The sequence below is a fragment of the Macrobrachium nipponense genome, chromosome 3 (assembly GCF_015104395.2).
Source record: "Macrobrachium nipponense isolate FS-2020 chromosome 3, ASM1510439v2, whole genome shotgun sequence".
Taxonomy (NCBI): Eukaryota; Metazoa; Arthropoda; class Malacostraca; order Decapoda; family Palaemonidae; genus Macrobrachium; species Macrobrachium nipponense.
Window position 1 is genome coordinate 117,187,478 of NC_087202.1, and position 25,059 is coordinate 117,212,536.

Genomic DNA, 25,059 nt, shown 5'->3' on the forward strand with positions numbered 1-25,059 from the left:
GTAGGGTCGGACGGCCATGACTCACCCAAAACGTTTGTCAGTGGATAGAAGTGGACTAGCTTCTTCTGCGGCCCGAACACAATACGTTGGAACCGGAGGAAGAGGAAAAACAGGAGTTTTCTGGCTTCGTATGTGGAGGTGGTTGATTTTGATTCGTCAATTCAATAAACCACCTTTTGAGGAGCACGGAGGCACCTGCCAGTATGCTTCCTCCGGGAATTGATATGGTATTGGAATTGAAAAAGGATATGAGGTTGTTGTATGACTTACCTTGCTCAAGTCATGCAGATTGCTGGAAGGGATTAATTCGTTAAGATCAAATAGATCATTTAAGTTTATTCCCCTGTCATTGATGAAACATGGGAAATATTATGCGATATCTATGGTTCCTTTGCTATCTAGACAAATTAACCCAGATGTGGATTAACCTTGGATCAAGTTAAGATGGAATGCCCATCGATGACTTGTCAGGAGGCTGCTACTTTGGAAGCAACAGCTTCTTTTATCTTTCAGACTGCTTCATGGTTGCTCCAATCAGGTTCCAAAGCAATTGCGGACATGACGAATTTGAGTGCCAATGTTTGGGCTAATATCCTGTTGATGAGGAGAGATGCAGCATTGGCTAGATTAGGCTGCACTATTGGCTTGGATTCCTTGTTAGCAATGAGGAATGGGGGGTGGGGGATCCTTTGCAGATATCCTAGAGTTGCAATTGCTGTTGCCAAAGGGCATACTGAAAGATGCTATAGATAGAAAAAGGATGGATACCAACAGGCAGTTAGGAAAACATCTGGAAGCTAGGCTAATTCTAAGATAGCAGCATAGACCTCTGAAGAAATCAGTGGAGACATTATATCACCTAATAGATCAACAAGACCTTCTTCCCAAAGAAGTTAGCTCATCGGCCCTTCACAGTAGACTTAACAGAGGAAGGGGTACTTTTTTGGCCAAAAAGGCAATTGCTTTAATTGCGGTTATGGAGCATATTAGAGTTGCACTAGAACTGATTTTTTTTTCTCAATAATGCTGTGGCTAAATTTTCTCAGTATTATGCACATGATTTCCTGTGTATGTAGAATGCTAATGATATGTGCTTCATTAAGCATGAACTGTAATTGTTGGGATAATATGATCCTGTTTGGGTGTTGAAACCATCACAGGATATTTATTTATATAAAAGATTTAAAAATTAGATTCATGTTTCTTAAATGTGCTTGTTTATGAATTGGCTAATGCTGGAAGATTTTGTGTTTGGTCATCTTTCATGAGCCTATTTCAGTGCAGTTCATCATTAGTGTCTGTGGTCTGTTTACTATGTGCTTTTTTTTGTAAATGCAATGCCAGTATCTTTATTCTTGATGGATCAGTTCACTGAAGACTATCTGGCCCTTGAGACACCCTCTTAGATAAATTGTACATATGCTCAGCTGTCATGTTGATGAGGAGCCTTTTCTTAATAATTCTTGAGAGGAAAGTTCTCAAGCCCAAGTCCATTGATGAATTAACAGTAACTAGAATTTTAGAGGTAGGTTTGAAAGCTTGGCATTTTAAGGAGATTGATAGTTGGACTATAACAAAACCCAACCCTTTTCTGCTCTTGATTGGCAAATAGATCTTGTCTTTTGTAAATTTGTTACTCTGGAAGTAAACCTGGAGAGACCATAAATGACGCTACTCATACTGGTTCATAGGGATAAGATGGGGGCCCCAGTTGGGATGCAGCTGGAGTATGAACATATACATCATGGTATTCTTTCTTCAAGAAACTGGCGATGGATTAGGATTTGTCTGTTCTTTTTTTTTTGGTCATTGCAGAGCTGCATGAACAGTCACGGTCCATTTTTAGGTTGAAGCCCTGGTTAGACTGAATGATGCAAGATATCCTTCTATTGCATGGAATTTCACTGAATAAACTTGGTTTGTCCCCATCTAAGGGTCTTTTGTTAGGACTTGCTACCCATTTATATTTGATTCCATATTCCTTTGAGTGTTCCACTTTGGGACCATGGTTTGTTTGAGAAATTTGGGATTTAATCATAGGTAATAATACTTCTGGTGTTTATCATGAAACCCTGGGTTCTTCAGAAAAGAATAGTCGAGAAGTAGGTAATTTTGATGATTGTCCTCTACAGCCAAATCAATATTGAATGTTAAGAGAAGTTTTTGCAGAAATCGTGTTGAGCTATGAATTATTTTGTAGTTGAATATAATGATTCTTGTATCTAGGATGCACAGACTTGGAAGAGTGTTAACTGACAAGGGTTGCATGCAAAGAAAATATTCCCCACAAGGAGACAGGGATGCACCAGAACAGTTTTGTTGCTGAAATCAGAATGAGGCCCAAGAACTGGTGAGAGAAACTGGTTAACAGCTGATAGTCGCAGAAAGCTAATGTATGGATTCTGAAGTAAAACTTAGAAGTAGCAGGCCTTCAGTCGGTTTCATTGATAGTGAAACATAGTTTCTACATTCAAGCACTTGTGGGAATTAGGGGGAAGAGTGGGTGAGCAATGCACAACCCCCTCCCCAGGTGTCTTACTTTTGAATGAGCTTAGGGTTTATGTCTACAGAATATGTCAGTTTATTGTAAACATGACTGGCACACATGACCATTAGGAAGTACAAAGTTTTAAGTTTTATAAAAATAAAATACTTAATTACATAGCTATTATTTCTAACTCATGCGGCAGCCTTTTTTGAAAATCGCAGCAGCGCTTCAATTGTTTAGTGTAAGTGACTGATCCTTCCCACTATAATTGGGAATACTGGAACAACGTAGCAGGTGTTTGCAGCAGTTCTTTTCATTGGTTTCGGTTGCATTGACTGGATATCTGTGAAGTGTTGTTGCTTTTTTGAGTGCCCTTCAAGCTTTGATCAGCTTTTTAGCTATGATTTTAGTTCTTGTTTATGCTATTGTAGCAATAGTTGCAAGACCAGATTAACTAAATCCCTCTTATGAATTGCATACAATTTGCAGTAAGTGTAGGGAGGACAGGATTGCAGTAAGGAGAATACCTTGTGTAGAATGTAAAGATTGTGATAAGAAGTGAAAAGTACTTAAAGCTCACCTTAAATTTAGAAAGGTTTAGAAAGAGGAAGGTTGCGTGTAGAGCCCCAGATAAGAGCTTCACTTAGCCTAGACACTACACTAACCTTGGCTTAGAAGACACCTGCTATTCATTCTTCCCCTATTTTCACCTTTTCTCCTATTACTAGCCCTCCTAACTTTTTTCAACCAAATACTCCTGTGCCTGGCTCCCTTGCTTCCAGGAAAATGTTTGCAAAAGTTGTGCAAGTATAGGGGATGGCTACTTTTCCTGCTGGTACATGTAGATGAAAACAAAGTTCCTGTCATATTCCCACCTGGGAGGAGACATGGTGGAAGCCCAAGGAGGCTGGTGGGGTTTTGCCCATTGGGTAGTTGTTCCCTCAGTTGAACCTGTTGCCCATTCCTGGATATCAACAGAAAGCCACTGGAAATGTGTCTCACTGGAAGTAGTCAGTTGTCATCTAGTTCCGAGAATGCAGGAGACACGCCACTAACGCTTTCCAGACTCCCTACTCTTAGTTTCACTTGATACCATTAATCAAAAACAAGCTAAAGGATGCAGCTGACCCTGGCAACTACCGCCAATTGCAATCACAACGATCGCATCGAAGATACTTGAGTCGGTTCTTCTTGTGAGACTTCTCCCCTTTCTACACACCACTGACAACCAGTTCGGGTTTAAAGCAAACCACTCAACCTGACACCTGCATCTACTTACTGAAAGAATTGCTGAACTACTACCTATCATCAGCATCTCCGGTTTTCCTGTGTTTTTCGTAGATGTGAGAAAAGCATTTGACAGAGTAAACTACCTGAAGCTATTCCTGAAGCTGCATAAAAGGGGCGCACCCCTATATTTAATTGGCATTTTACATTGCTGGTTCTCCACACAGCAATTCTGTGTCAAATGGGCAACGTATTATCGTACACCTTCGGCTCCCTAAACGGGCTTCGGCAAGGGGCATTCTCTCTCCATACCTGTTTAATACGTACACAGATGCCTTGAATGTCAAACTGAACTCACTCCCAATCGGATGCACTGTCAATGAAACAACTATAAACAACCTCTGTTACGCCGACGATATGGTTTTGATTTCCCCATCAGTGCATGGCCTCCAACGGACTCATCGACAACTTGCCGCCAATATGCAGAGGAATTTGATATAAATCTACAACGAAACCAAGACCCAGTGCATGTCGCTTCTCCCGAGATCGCTTAAGCATATTGCAGAACCACAAATTTTCCTCGGAAACCATCGGCTGGAATTTGTGCGCGAATTTCCGTATTTGGGTCACATTATTACCGACGACCTAAAAGATACGGCAGACATTGAACAGAGGCGTCGTAAACTATGTGCAACTGGCAACATGATTGCAAGGAGGTTTGCCTTCTGTCACCTGAGACGTGAAACTGCTGCTCTTCCGTTCGTACTGTTTACAGTGATCTATGGGTGTTCCCTCTGGAAGAACTATACCCGAGAGACCATGAGACGTATCACTGTTGTGCACAATGACATTCTGAGACGCCTCACAAACACTCCACGCCTACATCCATTTCCGCCACACAGATGTTCTTAAGAAAACCACCCTGGACACAAAATTTAAAAAATCATTGTAAGGCGAACAATGTCCAGCCTGGTACCCCGAGTGAGAAACAGCGGCAACTCGCTCATACAAAGCATCCTAAGGAGTGAAGCAAGAAGAAGATCTAAATTGTGGGAAAGATGGAAAATGAGGCCTTTGTCCCGTAAAAGGACTTAATCTCTGTATTAGCAAGATGTCATCTGCAGATTTTGTCATTATTATATTTATAGCTGATATTTTATTTTTTCATTATTTCTGTGATTACTATCAAGTTAAAGTTTTATATATATGTATATATATGTGTATGTGTGTATGTATGTATATGTGTATGTGTGTGTATATGTGTATATGTGTATATATATATATATATATATATATATATATATATATATATATATGTATATATGTATATGTATATATGTATGTATATATGTATATGTGTGTATATATGTGTGTGTACGTATATATATACGTATATATGATGTATGTATGTATGTATATGTGTATGTGTGTATATATGTATATATATATACATTCAATTTATGTACTTAGCCCTCTGGACCAGACTACTGTAACCATCTAAGGTCTCTAGTGAAATTTAAAGCTATATGTGGTGCATAACTGTTATAACTCTCAATGCATTTTTTTTTTTCCTCACCAATATTATTACTATTACCAAGTATTATATTAACTATCTTTTATGCTACCTCAGCTATTTTTGTTGGATAAGTGCCGATTACTAATTTTTCCTATCATGTTGACTCATATATCTAGATTGTGAATGTTACTGTGTATTTTGTATGTTCATTGTATATGGTCTTGGAACCGAAATAAAGATATTATTATTATTATTATTTTATGTCCCGCTGAAGAGACATGCTGATGATGAATGTCGTTCTTTGCTTCCAGCCAAGTGGTATGAGGAGGCTTCCCCTCATCCCACAGCCTGCAGCTATGCTGTGGCCCCCTCCCTGCCTTGGTCCAATATCCGCATTTTACTTGGAGCAGTCAAAAGTCCTCTTCTGAGCACCCTCATGTTGAGTGCCGTTATGTAACCACCAGATACCCAACGAAACCTCTCTGGTTCCCGTTGCCTTTATCCAGACGCCTGGCTTCTTTTGAGCGCCCTGAACCAACTCTTCAGGATACTTGTCTCTGTCTTCTGAGTGCCAGCTTCCACTTCCAGATGTGGATCTCCTCCTTTGGACCCCATGATGAGCCGTCCTTGGCCACCCATTAAACAGCAGTTAGCTTAAATTTTGTGCTTTCTCAAGAAAACTTCCTCTGTCTCCGAGATGTCTCATGATTTGTCATTGTCTCCATCTCCTTAGGAGAAGAGGAGCTTGATCATGGAACCAGCCCCTCCTTCTGCCCCTCTCCTTTGGTATCTGCTTGCGAGCTTTCCCGTCTTTTTCACTTCAGCTGTCCCAGTTTCACCTGCCTTGACCTTGCTGATGAGGAAAAAACCATCTAGATGGTAGATCTAGGCTCCCCTAAGATAGTACTCTCTTTCGTCCAGAAAGGCTCTGAAGGAAGTTAATGATTGCTTTTGGCTAAGGACAGAGCAGGCAAAGCTTCTTGCTCTACTCCCGAATGGGCTTAGTATGTAGGAGGTATTTGTCCTATGTCAACAGAGAAGCTCCTTTGGGAGTCGCTGCCTCCTCCTAAAGATGACTTCTCAAGCTTCAGCGACTAGTCAGATGCTCTGCGTTTTGTTTGCTGAACTTGACGACCCTGTGAAGGACCTCTCTTAAGGTGTTTTGAGGTCTCCAGTTTCTTGACTGGATAAGTCAAGAGTTCTGGCCAGGAAATTGAAGATTTCAAGGAGTTGGGAGAACAACATTGCCTCAGACTGGGGGCGTAGGAGTTATTGTCTTGAGCAAGACAAGGTCATCAGGGATGGCTCAATTGAGATTGCAGCTCTTTTTCTCCTTGTGAGAGGTTGAAAAAGAGGAAATTGGTGCCCCTTTAACAACTAAAGGGGTTTACACCGACCCAGAGATCGGCCTTTTTGATTTTCGCCGTTGGACCCACATCATCTTTTCCCCGCCCGCACTTAAGATCCACTCTCATATTCTTCTGTACACCCAAGGATTTGTCTGCATTTGTGCCCAAGATGGCCTCTCCTTCAGCAGCAGCAGCCCTTTCGAGGAAGTAAGCCAAGGTCACAGCCCAGAAGCCGCTCTTATGTCTGTTTTTCTCTTCCAGAGCCATCAAAAAGGGTTCAACCAAGTTTTCTTGTCCAAGAAATAAGACTGAGGTCCTTTGTGTGCAGTTGGAGCCAGACTCCTCAAGTTTCTGCAGAGCAGTGATAGCCATTGATTGCCAAGGTTCTGAAGGAGGGCTATGCCATCCCATTCACGAAGAGCCCTCCTTTAGTCACTTCCCGTCACCTTGAAGGCCTGCTCAAAAGGATTAAGAAAGAAAACATTTGGCACTTCTGGAGTGGGTATTATCCCCTCATCGGAAAGAGAGTCATAGAAGAGGTTGATGACATCTGCTCAGAAGGCTTCTGCAACCTTTTTATCATCCCCAAAACATTAATTGTGGGCTTTGAGACCACCCCTTGACTTAAATGATTATACATCAGTTTAGTCAGAGTTATTTTATTTATATTATTTTCTGCATTTTATGAAATGTGGTTGATGTGCAGTGTATAAGGGAGATTCGATTGGAGAGGAGATACAAGAAAAGCCCTAACGGTGGAGGGGACAAGTTGAAGATTGGCTATTGTTGTTTGGAGAAGATGTAAATTACCAGGCGATAAAGATAAGAATGAACTTCAAAGGGTGAAAGCCCCAGAAGTAGTAGAAGGAATAGATAGAGGTGAACTTAAGGGTACAGAGGGTCCAAAAATAATCTTATCCAAACTAGATGAAGCCTACCCAAAAGACAGACTAATGGAGAATTACAGTAGAACGAACAACTATATTCAAATAGGAAGAGAATTGAGTGAAGCAATGAGGGACTTTTTATTAGTATGAAAAGGCAGTGTCAGAGTATGACTAAGCAATGGGGGGGGAAAAGCACACTTGAAGGGTTTTCATGTATTGGAAGAAGGAAATTTCATGGAAAATAAAAAAACAAAAAACGGTACAGACAGCCTGCGGTTGCCGTCGCCATCGGTTAGCTGTGTTTCGGTTTTAACGGCGCTGTAATTTCATAAATGAAATTTAAAAGTTAGCCTAATTCTTAGGAATCATGATTATGGCCAATATTTAGTGTTCAAACTCTAGAAGAAAGCATTTATCAGCATTTTTACCGACTGTGCCAAAACTTACGTGAAACTTCCCTTTGCGCAAGGGGATCTGGAACCGAACATCGCGAAAGTTCCGGGGTATTACTGTATCCATCTTTTCCTCTGTTCTTTTAAAAAGTTATCCTTTACTTCGCTTTATGTAGTAATACTGTATGTAGTCTTGTATTACTAGTATTTGTGTTATAAATAAAATACAAGCAAACCTATCATGTTTTGGTTTGGTTTTGGGAATAATAAGCTGAGGGCAGAGGTAAGATTATTTCGTCGTATTTAAAGATTATTTCACCGTATGTAACTCATTTCAGAGCGATTTTCTTGCTTCTATTTTAGCGTAAATTAATCTTAGAAACTATTCATATGTGACAAAGTTATTTTTTCTTTATATGAAGTGTTTTTAAGTTGAGAATTGAAGTAAATATGTGAACTAGACTTAGTTTGTTTTTCGTTAATAGATGGTGCTATTGTCTGGTTATCGGTAAATATTTTGGTACTTGCTGAAGCACTGAGAGAACCTCCTAAAATACAAACATAATGAATATGCATCTTTTCTTTGGCTCTTTTAGAAAAGTTGTTTTACTTCACTGTATTCAATAGTAGTGTATGTAGTCTCATATTACTATGTATAGTATTATTATTATTATTTTTAATAGGGCTTAGTATAGTACGTATTATAAATACAAACAAAGCCATCTATGGTTTTTTTTTTGAAAAATCAGCTAAGGGCAAGAGGCAGGGTTATTTTGCCCTACTTAACTAGATTCAGAGCAATTTTCTTGCTTCTATTTAGTGTAAAAAGGTTATTTTTTGTTGTATGAAGTGCTTTTTAAGTTGAAATATGTATGTCTTGTTATGAACTCGATTGTTCTTTTTTCATTAATCGATGGTGTCAGGAGCATGTTATTTTCTGTAAAAAAAAATGATTATGTTTGTTATTTTCATCCTATTTCATAATACAGGTAGTTGTCAACTGTTATTTTCATCCTATTTCATAATACAGGTAGTTGTCAACTGTTATTTTCATCCTATTGTTCATAATACAGGTAGTTGTCAACTGTTATTTTCATCCTATTTCATAATACAGGTAGTTGTCAACTTGCGACTGCAATTGGTTACGACCAACCAGTCGTAAATCGACTTGGATGTAAGTCGTCCCATGTTAATTTACCATAAGAATTTTATACTAGCCTAGCCTACACTAGGGTAATCAGTACCATCTTTATGCCTAGCCTACACTATGCAGCATACTTTATACATAGTATATGCCATAGTAATGATTAATTTCAAACTAATTCTCTAGGTTCGATGCACATTGTCTTATGATAATACAGTACAAAGAGAAATTGAATAACATTTAACAAGTTAGCCTTGCGTATACGATGATGATGTTATCTTGGTACATCATTTATCGTATATATGTGAATATAGTAGCCTAACCTACAGTGTACTGTATATACTACAATGAGATATAATTTAGTAATTTATTAATATAAGCCAATTTTTGGAGGTTCAGTGCATTCTGACTATGATATAGTATCAGTAGAAAGAACAAAAATTGGACATGAAACTGGAATCAGTTTTGGACCGATGTCAGCTGCTGATGGAACTACGTATATTTATGAAATAGAAACAATGATATAAATCTTTTTCCGTGAATCTACCAACAGTTTATACATTACCATATCCAATAAGATTGTATGTATTCTAATAATATATCATAATGTTTTGGTTTGGAATTCAGCTGATGGTGAATACGATTACAAGAGTTTATTTCTCCGTACGTAACTCAATTCGGACTGAATTGCCTTACTTCTAGTTAGCGTGAAAATATCTAGATACTTTATTTATATGAGACAAGGTAATCTGTCATTATACGTGTTTTTAAGACGAAAATATGAATTAAATATGTCTCATGAACTAAAGTATTTTTTCGTTAACAGATTGTGTTGTGGGCATGTTTATTGTGTAGAAATATTACGTGATTACGTTCGCTATTTTTTACTTCGTTTTATCGTAGTACGAACATTACCATTACGTTATTTATCTTTTTTTGGCATGAAAACAACAGTAAAATTTGTTCTTTCAAGACCTGAAGTTTTGATTAAAGTGATTTTCTCTCAGTATTATCTATGATTGTGCTTAATGGCGTAAGTTTCCTGGAGTTTTGTCCTTGTGCTGATGCACGATATAGTCATCAGTACCTTGAAAATGTTTGAGCTTTTGAATACGACTGATTTTAGGGACCTCTCTTCTAAAACACTTTTCCTTTTCTCGCTGGCGACAGCCAAAAGGGTTGGTGAAACTGCAAGCACACTTTTCTGGTTGCCAGATCTGGGCAAGACATGATTTTCTCATACCATTCCCAGGTCTTTCCTTTTGAAGTTGCTAGTGGACTTTTTCGGTAATGTAAATGAGGAATTAGTCCTTTGCCCTGTTAACCCTTTTTTAACACCTAAGGGGTGGTATAATAAAAGTTATCTCCCGTGTGCCGAGGGGGTTTCCGGAGTGAGGGCTGAAGCGGAAAAAATATTTTTTTTTTAAATCGCAACGTGCTTAGTTTTCAAGATTAGAGTTCATTTTTGGCTCCTTTTTTTTTTTTGTCATTGCCTGAAGTTTAGTATGCAACCATCAGAAATTAAAAAAAAAATCTCTATCATATAAATAAATAATGCGTATATGGTAGCGCGAAAACAAAATTTCATATACAATTGTATTCAAATCGAGCTATGAGCAAAACGGTTTTAAAGCTAATCGAGTTAATTTTTGTTGTTGTATTGTACACTAAATTGCGATCATTTTGGTATATAACACATTGTAAAACGATCAAAGCAACACAGAAAATATTATCACAAAATATGCATGAATTCGTAACGCTCGGACGTAAAAAAATGTTTTTTTTTTTTTTTTTTTTTTTTCAAAAATTCACCATAAATTTAATTATTGTTCTAGAGACTTCCGCCAATTGTATCATAATGAAGCTAAAATGATTGAATATTACTATACTGTAAGAGTTTTACCTTACAATTGCAGTTTTCGACCATTTCGGATGAGTTAAAGTTGACCGAATGTCAATCAATTTCATAAGTGACTTACCGAACAGTTACATAGCTTATAGCTTCTTACCTACGGCAGTCGAAATTCAAATTGTTGGCGCCAGCGGCGTTTGCTATCTTAAGTATAGGTGATACAAGACCCGCCCCACATCCGGGAACCCTGGTACTGCTAGCCTTCTACCGTCAATTTTCGTTTCTGCCGCTCACGGGTACACCTGTGAGATTTTCGCTGCACGTCTCCTGCGTCGCCATTTTGGATTTTGGTTTTTTTTGTTTTGTGATGTACAAGTTTTGGTTTTTTTCTTGCCAGTTAGCTATCTCTATTCAGTTTTTTCGTCATTATTGCTAATTATGTCAGATTCTAGTTCATCTGCTGTAAGGTTTTGCAGCGCTGGCTGCAAAACAAGATTAGCTAAGTTATGTCACGATCCGCACTCTAAGTGCACTAAATGCAGAGGACAAAATTGTAATGGTATGGATGTGACATGTGATGAATGTAAAGAATTGGATGAACAGGGATGGAAGGCGGTTAGATCGCATGCTGAGAAAATGGAGAAAGATAGGAAGATGAAGGCAGCTCTTAGGGCTAGTAGTAAGAATGGTTAGAAACTACTCCTGTTCCTTCGGAGACAAATAGTCTTCTCTTGCCTCTCCTTTATTAGAGAATATTTCTCCAATTAATAGTCCTCCTACTTCTCCTTTGATTACCCCTGTTCAAGTTGCCCATGTTTCCGAACCCACACCATTGCCTTGCTTGAGTCTAAGATTGGATAAAAAAAGTTTCGAAGTGTTAGCTGAATCAGTTATGAAGTTAGGAATGTCTTTTAAAGCTTTCGTAGATAGTACAGTGAAATCTAGTGCAGTGCAAAGTGTTAATGTTGCGCCTGAGGAGGCGGTTGTCCGTTCCCCCTCGACTCCAGACGAAGGTCACTGTCCCGCTCCCCCGCAACCGGGAGAAGACATACCGGAGGTCGGAAGGAGTCTGGGGGAGTTTGCCCACGGTCAGCCAGCCCCCCCGTCGACTCCGTCGACTCGCGGGTGTCGTCCAAAAAGATGTGGAAAGGTGTTAGTGTTTGTGATTCTCGTCTGTCTTCTGATTCGGAAGTGCAATCGCCATGTGCGCAAAAGGCGAGGTGATTTGGTGTCTCGACCGTTAAAAAGACATTCGATTCTTGCGGGTGATTCGTCACCGACTCCTGTTAAGAAGTCTAAGAGGCATTGGAGTCCTCAACCTTCGTGTAGTTTTGCTCCGGATGTGATATTTAGTGAATCTCCTCCGCAGTCGCATTTTTCGGCTAAAGCAATGGCTCTCTGACTAAACTTCGTGATAATTCACGATCGCTCGACTCTCCCAAGCGAGTCTCGGTCGCAGTTTTTTGTTTTTCAGCTTTCGGCCTCGCCTCGTTCGACTCGTATACTGTCCAGAGAAGCGTATTCGCTCGTCTTTGTTCGACTCCCCTCGCCGTGAGTCGATAGGAATTTCGACTGGGTTGTTCGCCGGTGTCGACTCGTGGTGCGGAGACTTCACCTGTTAGAAAGAATCGTTCTTCGACTGAAAGACCATCGACTTCCTACAGTGTTAGACGATTCTACCTTAGCTCCATTTAAGAAGCATTTCCAGGATCTTATGAGTTTGTTGAAATCCTCCACCGGGGTAGAACATAAGCCTGATTTCGACTCTGCTTCCGTGCAGTCTGAAGAGGAAGCTTTGGATCAAGATGACAAGGATTCGTCGGCTTATTCGAGTCTTCTTAAATTTTTCCTGTCCACTTATCCAGATTACTTTGAAACCTGCTTCTCCAGGGGTCTTCACCGCCCTTCAATGTTCGTTAAAGATAGGAAGACAGCGTATTCGTCTACCTAAACTGGTTCTTTCTCAGTCCTCAGAAGCAGGCCCTTAAGGAGTCACGAGTGGCTTTCTAAGAAGAGGGAAACAGGTAAGGCTTCGTTGCTTTCCCACCTTCTAAGCTTCAGAGTAAAGCGTATCGCTTCTACGCAACTGGAGAAGTTCCTTCTTTGGGAGTGTCTGCCTCCTCCTCCCAGGGAGACTTCTCCGGTTTAGTGGACTCACACCGAAGAGCAGCTTTTTCGTCAGCTAAAATTTTGTTTTCTTCTTCAGAGCTGGACCATTTGGTGAAGAATATTTTTAAAGTAGTTTGAGGTATTAGTTTTTTGGACTGGGACTATTGCCTCTTTAGCTCGCAAGATTGGAAGACTGTCAGTCTTTAGAAGAAGATTTTGCCACGACTGGTTAGGAGTTCTGTCCTGTGCGGATAAGGCTGTTAGAGATGGTTCAGGAGAATTAGCAGCCCTTTTCACAATGGGGAGTGATGAAGAAGAGAGAAAGGTGGTGTTCTTTCGTGTCTAAAGGAGTCACTAATAACCAGAAGTCGGCTCTCATGTTTGCTCCGCTCTGTAAATCTCATCTTTTCCCTGAAGAAACCATTCAACAAATTCTATCGGATTTAGAAAAGAAAATCTACTAATGATCTTCCTTCTTCAGTCTTCCAGACGTCCGAAAGAGCCTACTCCGACAGGAGCTAAGTCTTCTCCTCTTAAGAAGCATCCCTTTCGAGGGAATAAACCTAAGTGGCAACGACCCAGGACTAATTTGCGTCCACAGTACAAGTCCTCAAAGAAACCTCCCCCCAAACCCTTCGGACAAGTGAGAAGCCGTTCCTTCACGTGCAAGTAGGGGCAAGACTCCATCTTTTTTGGGAAGAATGGAGTCGAAGAGGTGCAGAGCAATGGGTAGTTCAAGTTCTTCGAGAGGGATACTCGATTCCTTTTGTTTTAGATCCTCCTCTCTCCGATACACCATCAGCTTAACAGCATATTCTCCAGGATCAGAGAGAGCTTTGGCTTTAGCAGCAGAGGGTCAATGCGCTCATCAAGAAGGGAGCAATAGAGGAAGTCCTCGACAGTTCTCAGGGATTCTACAACGACTCTGTGTAGTTCCCAAAGCCTCGGGAGGTTGGAGGCCAGTGCTAGATGTAAGCGCATTGAACCTTTTTGTGCTGAAGACAAAGTTCAATATGGAAACAAATCATTCTGTGATGTCGGCACTTCGCCCAGGCGACTTGGGATGGTGGGTGTCCCTGGACATGAAGGACGCCTACTTTCATTTGGTCCCGATTTCACCAGAGTTCAAAGAAGTTCCTGAGATTTGTGTTTCGAAGGAGGACGTATCAATTCAGAGCCCTTTGTTTCGGCCTTTCGACGGCCCCGTCAAGTATTTACTCGTGTTCTTGCTCCATTGGGGAAATGGCTGCATATGTTGGGCATAAATGCAGCATTTTACCTGGACGACTGGCTTCTCAGATCTGGGTTCGAGGACACAGTGGCGTGAAGGATTTACGGAAGACACTGTCATTAGCGAGTCAATTGGGAATTCTCATCAACCTGGAGAAGTCTCAATTAGTTGCCGTCCCAGAAGATCCCCTATTTGGGGATGATTCTGGACTCTCAGACTTTTCGGGTTTTTCTGTCCCCGCCCCAAAAGAATAGAATCTTGCCTCAAAAAAGTGAGCCATTCCTGAATCGTCAGTCCTCCTCCGCCTTGGAATGGATGAGTCTTTCTAGGGACGTTATCATCAGTAGAGACGTTTGTAAAGTTGGGTCGTCTTCACATGAGATCTCTTCAGTTTTATCTCAAAGCGAGTTGGTGTCGGAAGTCTCAACCAGACACGTATTTTCGTCCCAGTGTCGGAAGAGATCAAGAACGACTTGAGATGGTGGATGTCGAGGGAAAGATTGCAAGAGGGTCTCTCCCTGACATTAAGGAACCCAGACGTAGAATTATACTCCGACGCATCGGACAGAGGTTGGGGAGCTTCTCCTAGGGACTAAAAAAGATCTCAGGATTATGGTCAGAGAAAGAGAGGTTGAATCACATCAACATGAAGGAGTTGAAGGCGATTTGGTTCGGTCTGCAGCATTCGCTCCTTTGGTCGTGGGAAAGAGAGTGGCAGTATACTCCGACAATACCACCGCTCTATCTTATATCAGGAATCAGGGAGGAACCCATTCATTCTCCCTCAACAAAGTCGCAGAAGATCTCCTTCTCTGGTCTCAAGATCGGATATTTCCCTCGTTCCGAGGTTTGTTACAGGGGAAGTTAAATGTACTGGCAGACGAACTCAGTCGAGTAAACCAAGTTCTTCCCACGGAGTGGACATTGCAAGACAAAAATTTGTCAGGAACTGTGGAAACTTTGGGGAAGACCTTCAGTGGATCTGTTTGCCACGTCGAGGAACAATCGACTTCCGATCTTTTGTTCCCCAGTTCCAGATCCCTCTTGCTTGGAAGACCGACGCAAGCTCAGGATTGGACGGGTGTCTAGACGTTTAACGCCTTTCCCCCATTTGGAATGATCAGAGAGGTGTTGAGCAAGTTCCTCTCACATCAAAATGTGTCAATGACGTTGGTAGCACCATTCTGGCCAGGAAAGAGTGGTTTCCAGACCTTCTCAAGTTGGTTAGTAGACCATCCCAGACTTCTTCCTCAGTAATCCTCGGCTACTCAAACAGCCCCCCACACTTCGACAGGTATCATCAGGAATTTGTCCGCTCTGTCCCACTGAACAGGGTTCAAGACTGTCCGGAAACTCGTCAGCAGCGAAGGGGTTTTCTCGTAGAGCGGCAGAGGCTATTGCTAAACTGTCAAAGAAGCTCTTCTGCCAAGCTTTACCAATCAAGTGGAGAGTCTTTAGGACGGTGTCAGAAGACATAATTTCTCGTCTTCTAAAACCTCTGTGACAGAAATAGCTGATTTTTTGCTGTACCTTAAAGAAGTTAAGAACTTGTCGTATCGACAATTAAAGGGTACAGAGCTATGCTGTCCTCAGTGTTTAAGCATAGAGGGCTTGACATCTCCTCTAACCCAGGATATTGGAGATTTAATTAAATCTTTTAATACAGTAAAAGTATCCAAGAAGGATAGTGTGGACTGGAACTTGGACGTAGTTTTAACTTTTCTGATGTCTTCACGATTCGAGCCACTTCGTGAAGCGTCTTTGAGAGATGTAACGAGGAAGGCACTTTTTCTCTTCGCTTTGGCTACAGCAGGAAGAGTGAGTGGAGTTAAGCCATCCACAAAGAGGTGGGGTTCAAAAATCGTAATGCGGTTTGTTCTTTTGTTAACGAATTTTTAGCAAAGAACGAATCTCCCTCTAACCCATGGCCTAAATCTTTTGTACTTAAGGGATTATCTAATATATGTGGGTCCGATGGACGAAGAATATTTACTATGTCGTGTCAGAGCTCTGAAATGTTACCTGTCAAGGACACAATCCGTTAGAGGTAATTCCGACCGACTTTGGTGTCGGTTAAGAATTCTGCAAAACCCCTCTCCAAGAACGCTATTTCGTTTCTTTTTTGAGAAGTCTGATACTGGAGTCACAGTCTCAAGTCCAAGATCAGACTCTAAATGTGCTTAAGGGTGAAAGCACATGAAATACGTGCAGTGGCGACATCCTTAAGCTTCAAGCACAATATGTCGCTTTCCTCGATTCTTCAATCTACGTTTTGGAGATCGAGGATCTGTTGTTCGCCTCATTTTACCTGAAGAATGTAGAGGCTACCTATGATAGTTGTTTGTAAATTGGGTCCTTTGTCGGTAGCGGACATGGTGTTGGAAAGGAAACATAGGGGGAACTTTCTATCCTCTACTGTCTCCTCGCCTTGTTATAGGTTGTTGAGTCGTGGGCAGACTGGAGGCTCATAGTACTTTGGAGAACCTCCAGATCTTATTTATTACTTTTTGAGTATGTCATTATTTTTGGTATAAGGTGATGGTCTGTTGTTTTTTATCTGGTTTCTGAAGCCCAGGGTGCAAGGGCATTATCTGTTTTTTTAATATTTTGTCAACCAACGGTCTTGTCCATGGTTACAAAATCCCACTAAGTAGGGACGACCCTGGCCTATACTGCCCACGTCTCCTACGAGTGATGAGAGCGCCAACCAGAGGCAGTATTCTCCTGCAGCTGCTCTCTCACAAGGTAAGGTACTGCAACATTTGCGTGTTAATGTGGTCTTACTGTCATTTTTATGTAGTCCATCTACCCTCCTTCCGGGTAGTTTGGATTCAGCTATGTAACTGTTCGGTAAGTCACTTATGTGAAAATGATATTTTTTCATGATAAATAAAGTTTCACATATACTTACCGAACAGTTACATAATCAAAGCCCACCCACCACCTCCCACAGATGGACGTGGCGGCTAAACGAAAATTGAACGGTAGAAGTTCTAGCAGTACCCAGGGTTCCCGGATGTGGGGCGGGTCCCCCCCCCCCTTGTATCACCTATACTTAAGATAGCAACGCCGCTGGCGCCAAACAATTGAATTTCGACTGCCGTAGGTAAGAAGCTATAAGCTATGTAACTGTTCGGTAAGTATATGTGAAACTTTATTTTATCATGAAAATATCATTTTTTTTATATGCAATATTTCAAAAATGAGAAAAGCTACAACCTTCAATTATTTTTTGTTGTATTCTACATAAAATTGCGCACATTTCATACATAAAACTCTGAATGAATGGAGCAATATTATATAATGCGGACATACGCATTTTCGGAGATTTGCGGCGGAGAATCCACGCGCGCAGGGAAGGAAGTTTTTTTTAAAAAAAATCACCATAAATCTAAATATTGTGCTAGAGACTTTGAATTTGTTTCAAAATGAAGATAAATGACTGAATATTACTACACTGTAAGAGTTTTTACCTTACAATTGCGTTTTCCTACAATTTTCAGTAGAGTCAAAGTTGACCGAGAACGTGGTTTTTTTTCTATTTATCGTGATTTATATGCAAATATTTCGAAAATGAGAAAAGCTACAACCTTCAATTATGTATTGTTGTATTCTACATGAAAATTGTGCACATTTTCATATATAAAACTTTATGTAACAGCTAATTTAAAATGGTGTAAACATTACAGCCAATCGCACGTAATGATTTTTTTCGGCAAAGAGATTTTACCAGCGTCGACGTAAGGAAAAAAGTTTTTTTTCATATTCACCATAAATCGAAATATTTGTTTGCAAAATTAAGGTAAAATGATTGAATATTACTAGAATATGAGAGTTTAAAGCTTACAATTGCATTTTTCGACCATTTCGGTAGAGTCAAAGTTGACCGAAGGTTGAAATTGTGGCACTTATCGTTATTTATATGAAAACGATATTTCAAAACTGATAAAAGCTACAACCATGGGTTTTTTTGTTTTTAGTTGTATTGTGCATGAAATTGCACACATTTCCATATATAAAAACTTTTATGTAACGGCTACTTTAAAATGTGCAAACATTACAGCCAATCTCACGTATGATTTTTTCGGAGAGTTACCGCGCAAAACATAAGGAAAAGTTTTTTTCATAAATTCACCATAAATCGAAACTATTGTGCTAGAGACAAAATAGAAAGGGGACAAAAAGTTTTTTTTTTTCCCATTTAAATTAATTTCAACCCCATTTAAAATCGAAATTATTGTTTTTTGCTTAGAAATGGAAAACTTTGTTTAAATATGTTGCAAAATGAAGGTAAATGATTGAATATTACTAGAATATAAGAGTTTTAGCTTACAATTGCGTTTTTCGACCATTTCAGTAGAGTCAGAGTTGACCGAAGGTTGAAATTTTGGCACTTATTGTTATGTATATGAAAAATTTTTCAAAACTGATAAAAGCTACAATCATGAGTTTGTTCCGATACGTAATACAAACCCCTCGGTCCTTTAACAATGGGAGGAAGTAGCTAGCGGCAGCTGGAACGGTCGGTAAGCTTCGAACAAGGGGGAGAACGGTAGTTAACTGCTTTTTTGTCCGACAGTGCGCGTGCCGCGCTCCTGGGAGGTGAAGAATCACTTTTGCTTTCGGCCGTGGTGCGTAGAGACGTTGTTCGTATTTTCCCTTTGACTGGTTTGTTTTGGTTGTGAAAGAAATCAGTAAGTACTAATTTTTTCATTGTTTATTAAGTGAAACTTAATTAATTATTATGGATCAAGAGTGTGTCCCGGGCTGGAGGGGCGTAAATGCGGCGGATATCGCTCCTTCATTGACATAGATCCACATGATTTATGTACTCGGTGCCGAGGGCGGGAATGCTCTCGGACCGAGCCATGTATTACTTGTGTGAATTGGTCTGAGGCGCAGTGGGTTCTGTATGAGGGGAGGAAGAAGCGTAGGCCTGCCAAGGAGTCGTCGGAAAGCTCTCCAGCGACTCCTTTGGTGACGGATACCTCGTCATCCTTCCTACCCCCCTGCTCAGCCCCCACATTTCGCGCCTTCCCCTGGCGGGGGTGGGGTTTCGGAGTCCTTCTCCTCGCTCGATCCGTCGAGTGTGGAGGAGGGCGCTCATTACCCAGACGTCCAGTTGTATTCGGGGTCTTCCGTCCGCTCTGGGTACCCCTCAAGCTGACCCAACTGTTGCTTCCGCAGGTGCACCTTCCGTGGCCTGTCCACGGTGTTGCTGCCCCAGACTCAGGTCCTTCCGGACAGGTGCAGCCGGGTCCCTGTTGCTTCGGCAACTGCCCCAGCTCCGTCCTGGATGGAGGATCTGACATCTGTCCTGCGCGAGCTGACGAAGAAGAGGAAGGTGTCGTCATCGCCTTCGTTGTCTTCTTCGTCGTCTGCTGCCGCCTCTTCCCCTTCGACTTCTAAGGCTACCAAGCCAAAGAAGAAGAAGGCTGCCTCCCTCCCCCCCTAAGAAGGCTCCTTCGGGACCTTCTAAGGGCCCGTCTCACTCCGGTGAGACGGGGGGGGGTTGCTTCTGCTGGTCCTCCTGCTCCTTCAGGAACAGGGCCCCCTGTCTCTCCTTCCGCCGGAAGAAGAAGACGGGGACCAGAGGGGTACCGGCTACCACCAGTAGTTCCTCGCCTGGTGTTAGCGGCACTGCCGCTAAGCCAGGTACCGGCTCGGCCTCTCGTTCGCGAGAGGTTCCGAGTGTACGGCGGGAGACCGTGCAGCCAAAGTTTTGACGCCTGAGTTCGCTCGGCGCCAGGATCGAGGCACGGAGCAGAAGACTGGTGAGAGCCGCTCAGGTGACTCTCGCTAGGTCAGCGGTGCTCGTAGCGACCAGCTGGTAACTCGGGGCTGACGGGACGGTTTCTGACCGGCCACAGGTTGAGGCTGGGAAGAGGTACCCGACCGTCGGCACCAGCCTCGGCTGGTACCCCAGAGCGGTTCAACTCACCGCAACACTGAGTGAGACGGTATAACTTTGAGATACAGTGAGGGTGCCTTTATATTTTTGAGGAATAATTAATGAAATATTTTAAGTTATTGTGCTTCATGATATTGTTTAGGAGAGAAGATACAATAAAATCTTTACTATAATATGTACGTAAAAGCAGTACCAATTTCACATATAAAATAAAATGTTATTTCAAAATAAATTTAAGATGATGATAAAACATGAAAACAATCAAATGCAATATAGTAATAGAAATAATAGTAAAAAAAAAAAAAGTCTTACTTGAGCCAGTGTTTGGTGCGCTGAGTGAGAGTGATAGAGAGAGAGGGAAGGGTAAGGTGGGGTTCAGCTTCCTACTGACTTACCTGGTGGGCTGGGATATTATTTGCCCATTTCTTTCATTTACACTATTTGCCTGAATCACTCCTTTTTGTTATGGTAAAATACCTATTTTGCGACAATTGTTTTTTTTACCTCTGTAAAATTAACTTGGCTCCATAATATGTAATCACACTGGCACTGTGTTCAGCTTCTGGATGCCTTCAATTGCATATTTAAACGACTTCCTTATGAAAAGTTATTCAATCTCTCGTTTTCTTGAATTCTTTACTTATTATATATTAGTTTGCAAAATCTCTCTCTCTCTCTCTCTCTCTCTCTCTCTCTCTCTCTCTCTCTCTCTCTCTCTCTCTCTCTCTCTCTCTCTCTCTCTCTCGGATATACACACTATCGATTCTTTTGATTAGCCTTGTAAAATGTGAAAAAATTGATTTTGTTACCAACCTTTGCCCGCTACAACCAATTTGGTTTCCTCAAAGGGTTCCCGTCTCTCCTCCCTCCATCCCCTAGCCACCTGTATGCCATTGTAACCGAACAATTCGTAAATCGTACTTCAAAACAAATTTCATACTGTTTTATTTACTTTACACTCTTAATTTAACTTCTGAACACATTAATAATAGAAAAAAAATGTGAAAAGGGCGACTTTTGGTTTGGTTGGGACAAATTGTCCTGATTCCTTTTATTTCTTATGGGAATATTTTTTTTCATATTTCAAACAGCCTTATGGAACGGATAAAGTTTAAAGTCTGAGGTACTACTGTACTTGAAGATTGTTTCCTCACAAGGACCATTTTATGGACATCGCTTGTTTGTGAGGTTTCCTGCTGAATGGCTTTGTCTGTCAATTGAGATTATGGCTCTGTGAAAGACAAGATGAATATGGTTGCTTTTACCTAACATTATGGGGGGGGGGGATTGCTGTTATATCAAATGAATTATCTACTGTCTTAATATCTTACTGACCAAAACAGGTTACCTACATATCCCATAGAAAAAGCTAATGACAGGAGTCTCCAAAACTCTACTACAGAACTTGGGCCAATTTCTCAAGAAACTTTTGGGTATATGAAGCATGTTCAACCTCCAGCACCTGAGTTTACAAAACTTGAGTAAATATTGTTAAATATTGTTGAACATATTGTTGAATATTGTTAAACATATCATAGGCAGCATCAAACTTTTAAAGAAGTGCGACTTCTATTCATTGTCAGGTTTATTTTGCAGAATCTTTTACCTCTTCTTATTTTATATTGGTAATAATTGCCAGAAGTCTCTTTAAAGAGTCATGGTACAGTATGAAGTAGGAGGTTGGATATAGACATTTTTTACTGCAGTTTTATGGAAAACTAATTAGTTAAATGGCAAAGGGTGACAAGTATCAGGCAGAAGAGCAGCAAACTGACCTATTAAGCCTTAATGGATGGATTGATCCTTGGGAGTAGTGATAACAGTTTTGGGGTGGTGGGCGGATTGATCCTGTAGATAATATTAAGTGCCATTGATTTGGAAGAATTGGGTGGGGAAAAGGTGCCAATACTTCTACAGCCCATAAATTTGCTATTGGAAACTTTTACACTGGCTAAAACCATGAATCGGGCATCTCAGGACTTTAGTTCTGCTTCTAACTTCAAGGGGGAATGTATTACGTCTGTCTCACATGACGTCTTTTTGTAAATTTACCAAAGGGTTGTTAGTTTTTTTTTTTTTCTTGTCTTTTACAATAGTATGTTGGTTGTAAATGTAATTTTACAAAGAAAAGTGCAAAGAAATATTAGAAAAAACATGTAAAAGTAAAAAAAAAAAAAAAAAAAAAAAGTTTACTGAATCTTTGTTCTCAGTAATTTATGTAAACTATTTTCAACAAATATGCTAAGAATTTATTACTGATTTTTTCTTGTTTAAAGGTGGGGGCCTTACAAGGAGTTATAGATAGTCATTTTCAATTTTTCATGAAGGTAGGGAGAATATTTTAGAATATTTTTCTTTTACCATATACATTTGCATATCTTCTTTTTCCATTGATGATTTTTTTTTTTTTGTAAATTGGCTGGCCTCAAAGTTTACCCAGCCTGAGGAGGTGCATATCAATATATTTACCTTTCCAGTAAGGGTTAAGCCTAAGAAAACTGCAAAACAGCTATTGTAGCTTTTGTAAAAAAAGAAAAAATTTCATTATGTATTAGGTTTTCAGGTAGGTAAAGTAGAACTTGAGAGAAAATTTCATATAATCCCGTAAACTGGTATTCTGATGAAAGAATATTAATGAGGAGGATGAAAAGCCTCCTTGGAGGTGCAGAAGATTCCTATAAATTGCATATGTACTATGTATGGTAATGTTGAATATTTTTCAGCGTTGTCTATTTTTACAGCATTAGGCATAGATGAGTTTTCTCCATTCTCTGGTATCTTGTGTATTTTCAGTCTTGAAATTTTGTCTGGACCAGGTCTCCATTTGCACTCTTAATCCTTCCTACAGGTCTGTTTTCAGTTACTGCTATATCCACCATTTCATTAGTTGCGTCTCTTCATGTTGCATGACCCAAGTCATGAGTCTTTGAGGTCTCCATCTATTTTCCAGGCTCTGAATAGCAAATTTGTTACTTCCTTTTTATGGTTGGTGTTTCCAGCACATTCCGATCGCAAATCAGCATTTGGAAGACCCCTAAATCACCATTTGGGAGACCACTGCATTTCCTTAAAGGTTGCCATATTGTCTGATGGTTTTTTATTAAATAACAAATCCTGTTCCTCTTGAAGACTTTTCCCCAACATTTCCATACTGCTCAGCAGACTTAATCATCTGTAGTTTGTGTCATAGTGCATCACCTTTTCTTTCATGTAGCTTGCAGAATTTTTCCTTAACATAGGAGTTTTATGTTGAGTGTTAACTTTCATGCTACAGGTGTACAGGTGTCTTGTTGATCTATTCATTTATAAAATTACTCCATAGTACTATAACTTTCTGTTGGAAGAATCTAATGTTTAACATCTCACCACTTAATCTTCAGGCTCCGATTGGTGCTGTAGTAGGTGATGTCTTGGTGCTTGACTAAACCTTAGGAAAACACAAGTAGCTGTAAATGCTCACATGGTTAGACCAACCAGAGAGATGGAACAGAATTAAGTTAGTTGTTTCCGAAGAGGATGTGAGGAAGCTTATCAAAGAGCGATGGATTCAATGGCCCGCCTCAACAGAACTGTATGGAGATCTGTGTAGCATAATTATCCTTCTTATTTTATTCTGTTTCTTGTTATACTGCTTTTATTTGTGTGCAAATCAATTCTTTATGAGTTTGAATAGCTGAATGGAATGTTTCAGTGAGTAACATTAAAAATTGTATACATACACTTTAAGATGAATGGCAAAATTCTTTTTAAAACTGTCACCTTCCTTTTCAGCTGCCCGATTAATGCACAAGTACAATGCACATGGTGCTACTGATGTGGACTGGCTTTGGATTGCTTGGTCCATGCTCAGAACCTTGCAAGAAACCAGAAGAGCGAGGTTTCTTTTGTTATTCTAATCTCCCAATCATCGCAAAAATGGCAGCTGTTGCCAAGGCGTGCGGTAATATGTTCCATTTGTATTACAAGTGAGTACGGTACACTGGTAAAACTTTCCATGGTAGTTTGTTTATATAAATAGTAGGATCTGCAAAGACATCAATTGTTTTGCAGAAACTTTTTTTTGTTTACTAATGGGAAGGTTGTGTTGTCATTGCCATAGGGGGAAGTAACTTCAGTGTCCTTTGTTGGGCTTACCGAAACTAGAAATTCAATTTGATGACTCAAAGTATGAATACAGAAAGGTTAAAAAAAAAACTATTTCATAAAACAAATTTACCATGTAACTAATCCCCAATCTTACAAAATCAGATGCAATTGGGGCACTTCATAACACTAGGTGACCGAAAGACATTATCACTTTCAACAACCCTAAGTTGAGCACACTTCATTTATAGTCCACAGAAATAGGTGAAAAAGGGTGTGTTTTATTGCATGAACATGTTACATGGACACTTAGTAACACCATATCCAAAATGGGACATTCAGCCATTTTGAAATTGTGCAGTTCTCACTTTTAACCTTCTTGGTTGATATATTTTTCCATATTTTTCTAGTTTTTGTACATGCAACTTCCCCGGCAGATATATCTTAGCTTATGTCTCTGACGTCCCGACAGAATTCAAAACTCGCGGCACACGCTACAGGTAGGTCAGGTGATCACCCTCTCCCGCCGCTGGGTGGCGCGGGAATAGGAACCAATTCCCGTTTTCAGACCAGATTTTTCTGTCGCGGTGCTGACAACATCGTTGTTAGTTCCTCCTGCACGGAATTCTGCTTGCTTTGCTAAGGATTGTTTGGTGAAGTATTCTTTCTTTGGCTTTGGTATACGCTGATTTGGACCGTTATTTGGATTTGCTTAGGATTCTTCATTATGGCTGATGTTGTGCCTGAAACTCGTTTTAGGGTTTGTGTGAAAGAAGGATGTAAGGTGAGACTGCCGAAAGCGCGGTGGACCCTCACACTATTTGTGTTAAATGTAGGGGGAATGAATGCTCAGTTAGTAACACATGTGAC

At 40.4% G+C, this 25,059-nt stretch overlaps 2 protein-coding genes across 2 annotated transcripts in view; both read right to left on the reverse strand.

The window, feature by feature from the left end:
* Window positions 1-25,059, reverse strand: part of LOC135221998 (inactive selenide, water dikinase-like protein) — a 104,390-nt gene that overhangs the window by 9,739 nt on the left and 69,592 nt on the right. The gene's annotated exons all lie outside the window — the stretch shown is intronic.
* LOC135221997 (serine/arginine repetitive matrix protein 1-like) overlaps window positions 1-25,059 on the reverse strand; it is a 57,084-nt gene that overhangs the window by 8,704 nt on the left and 23,321 nt on the right. The gene's annotated exons all lie outside the window — the stretch shown is intronic.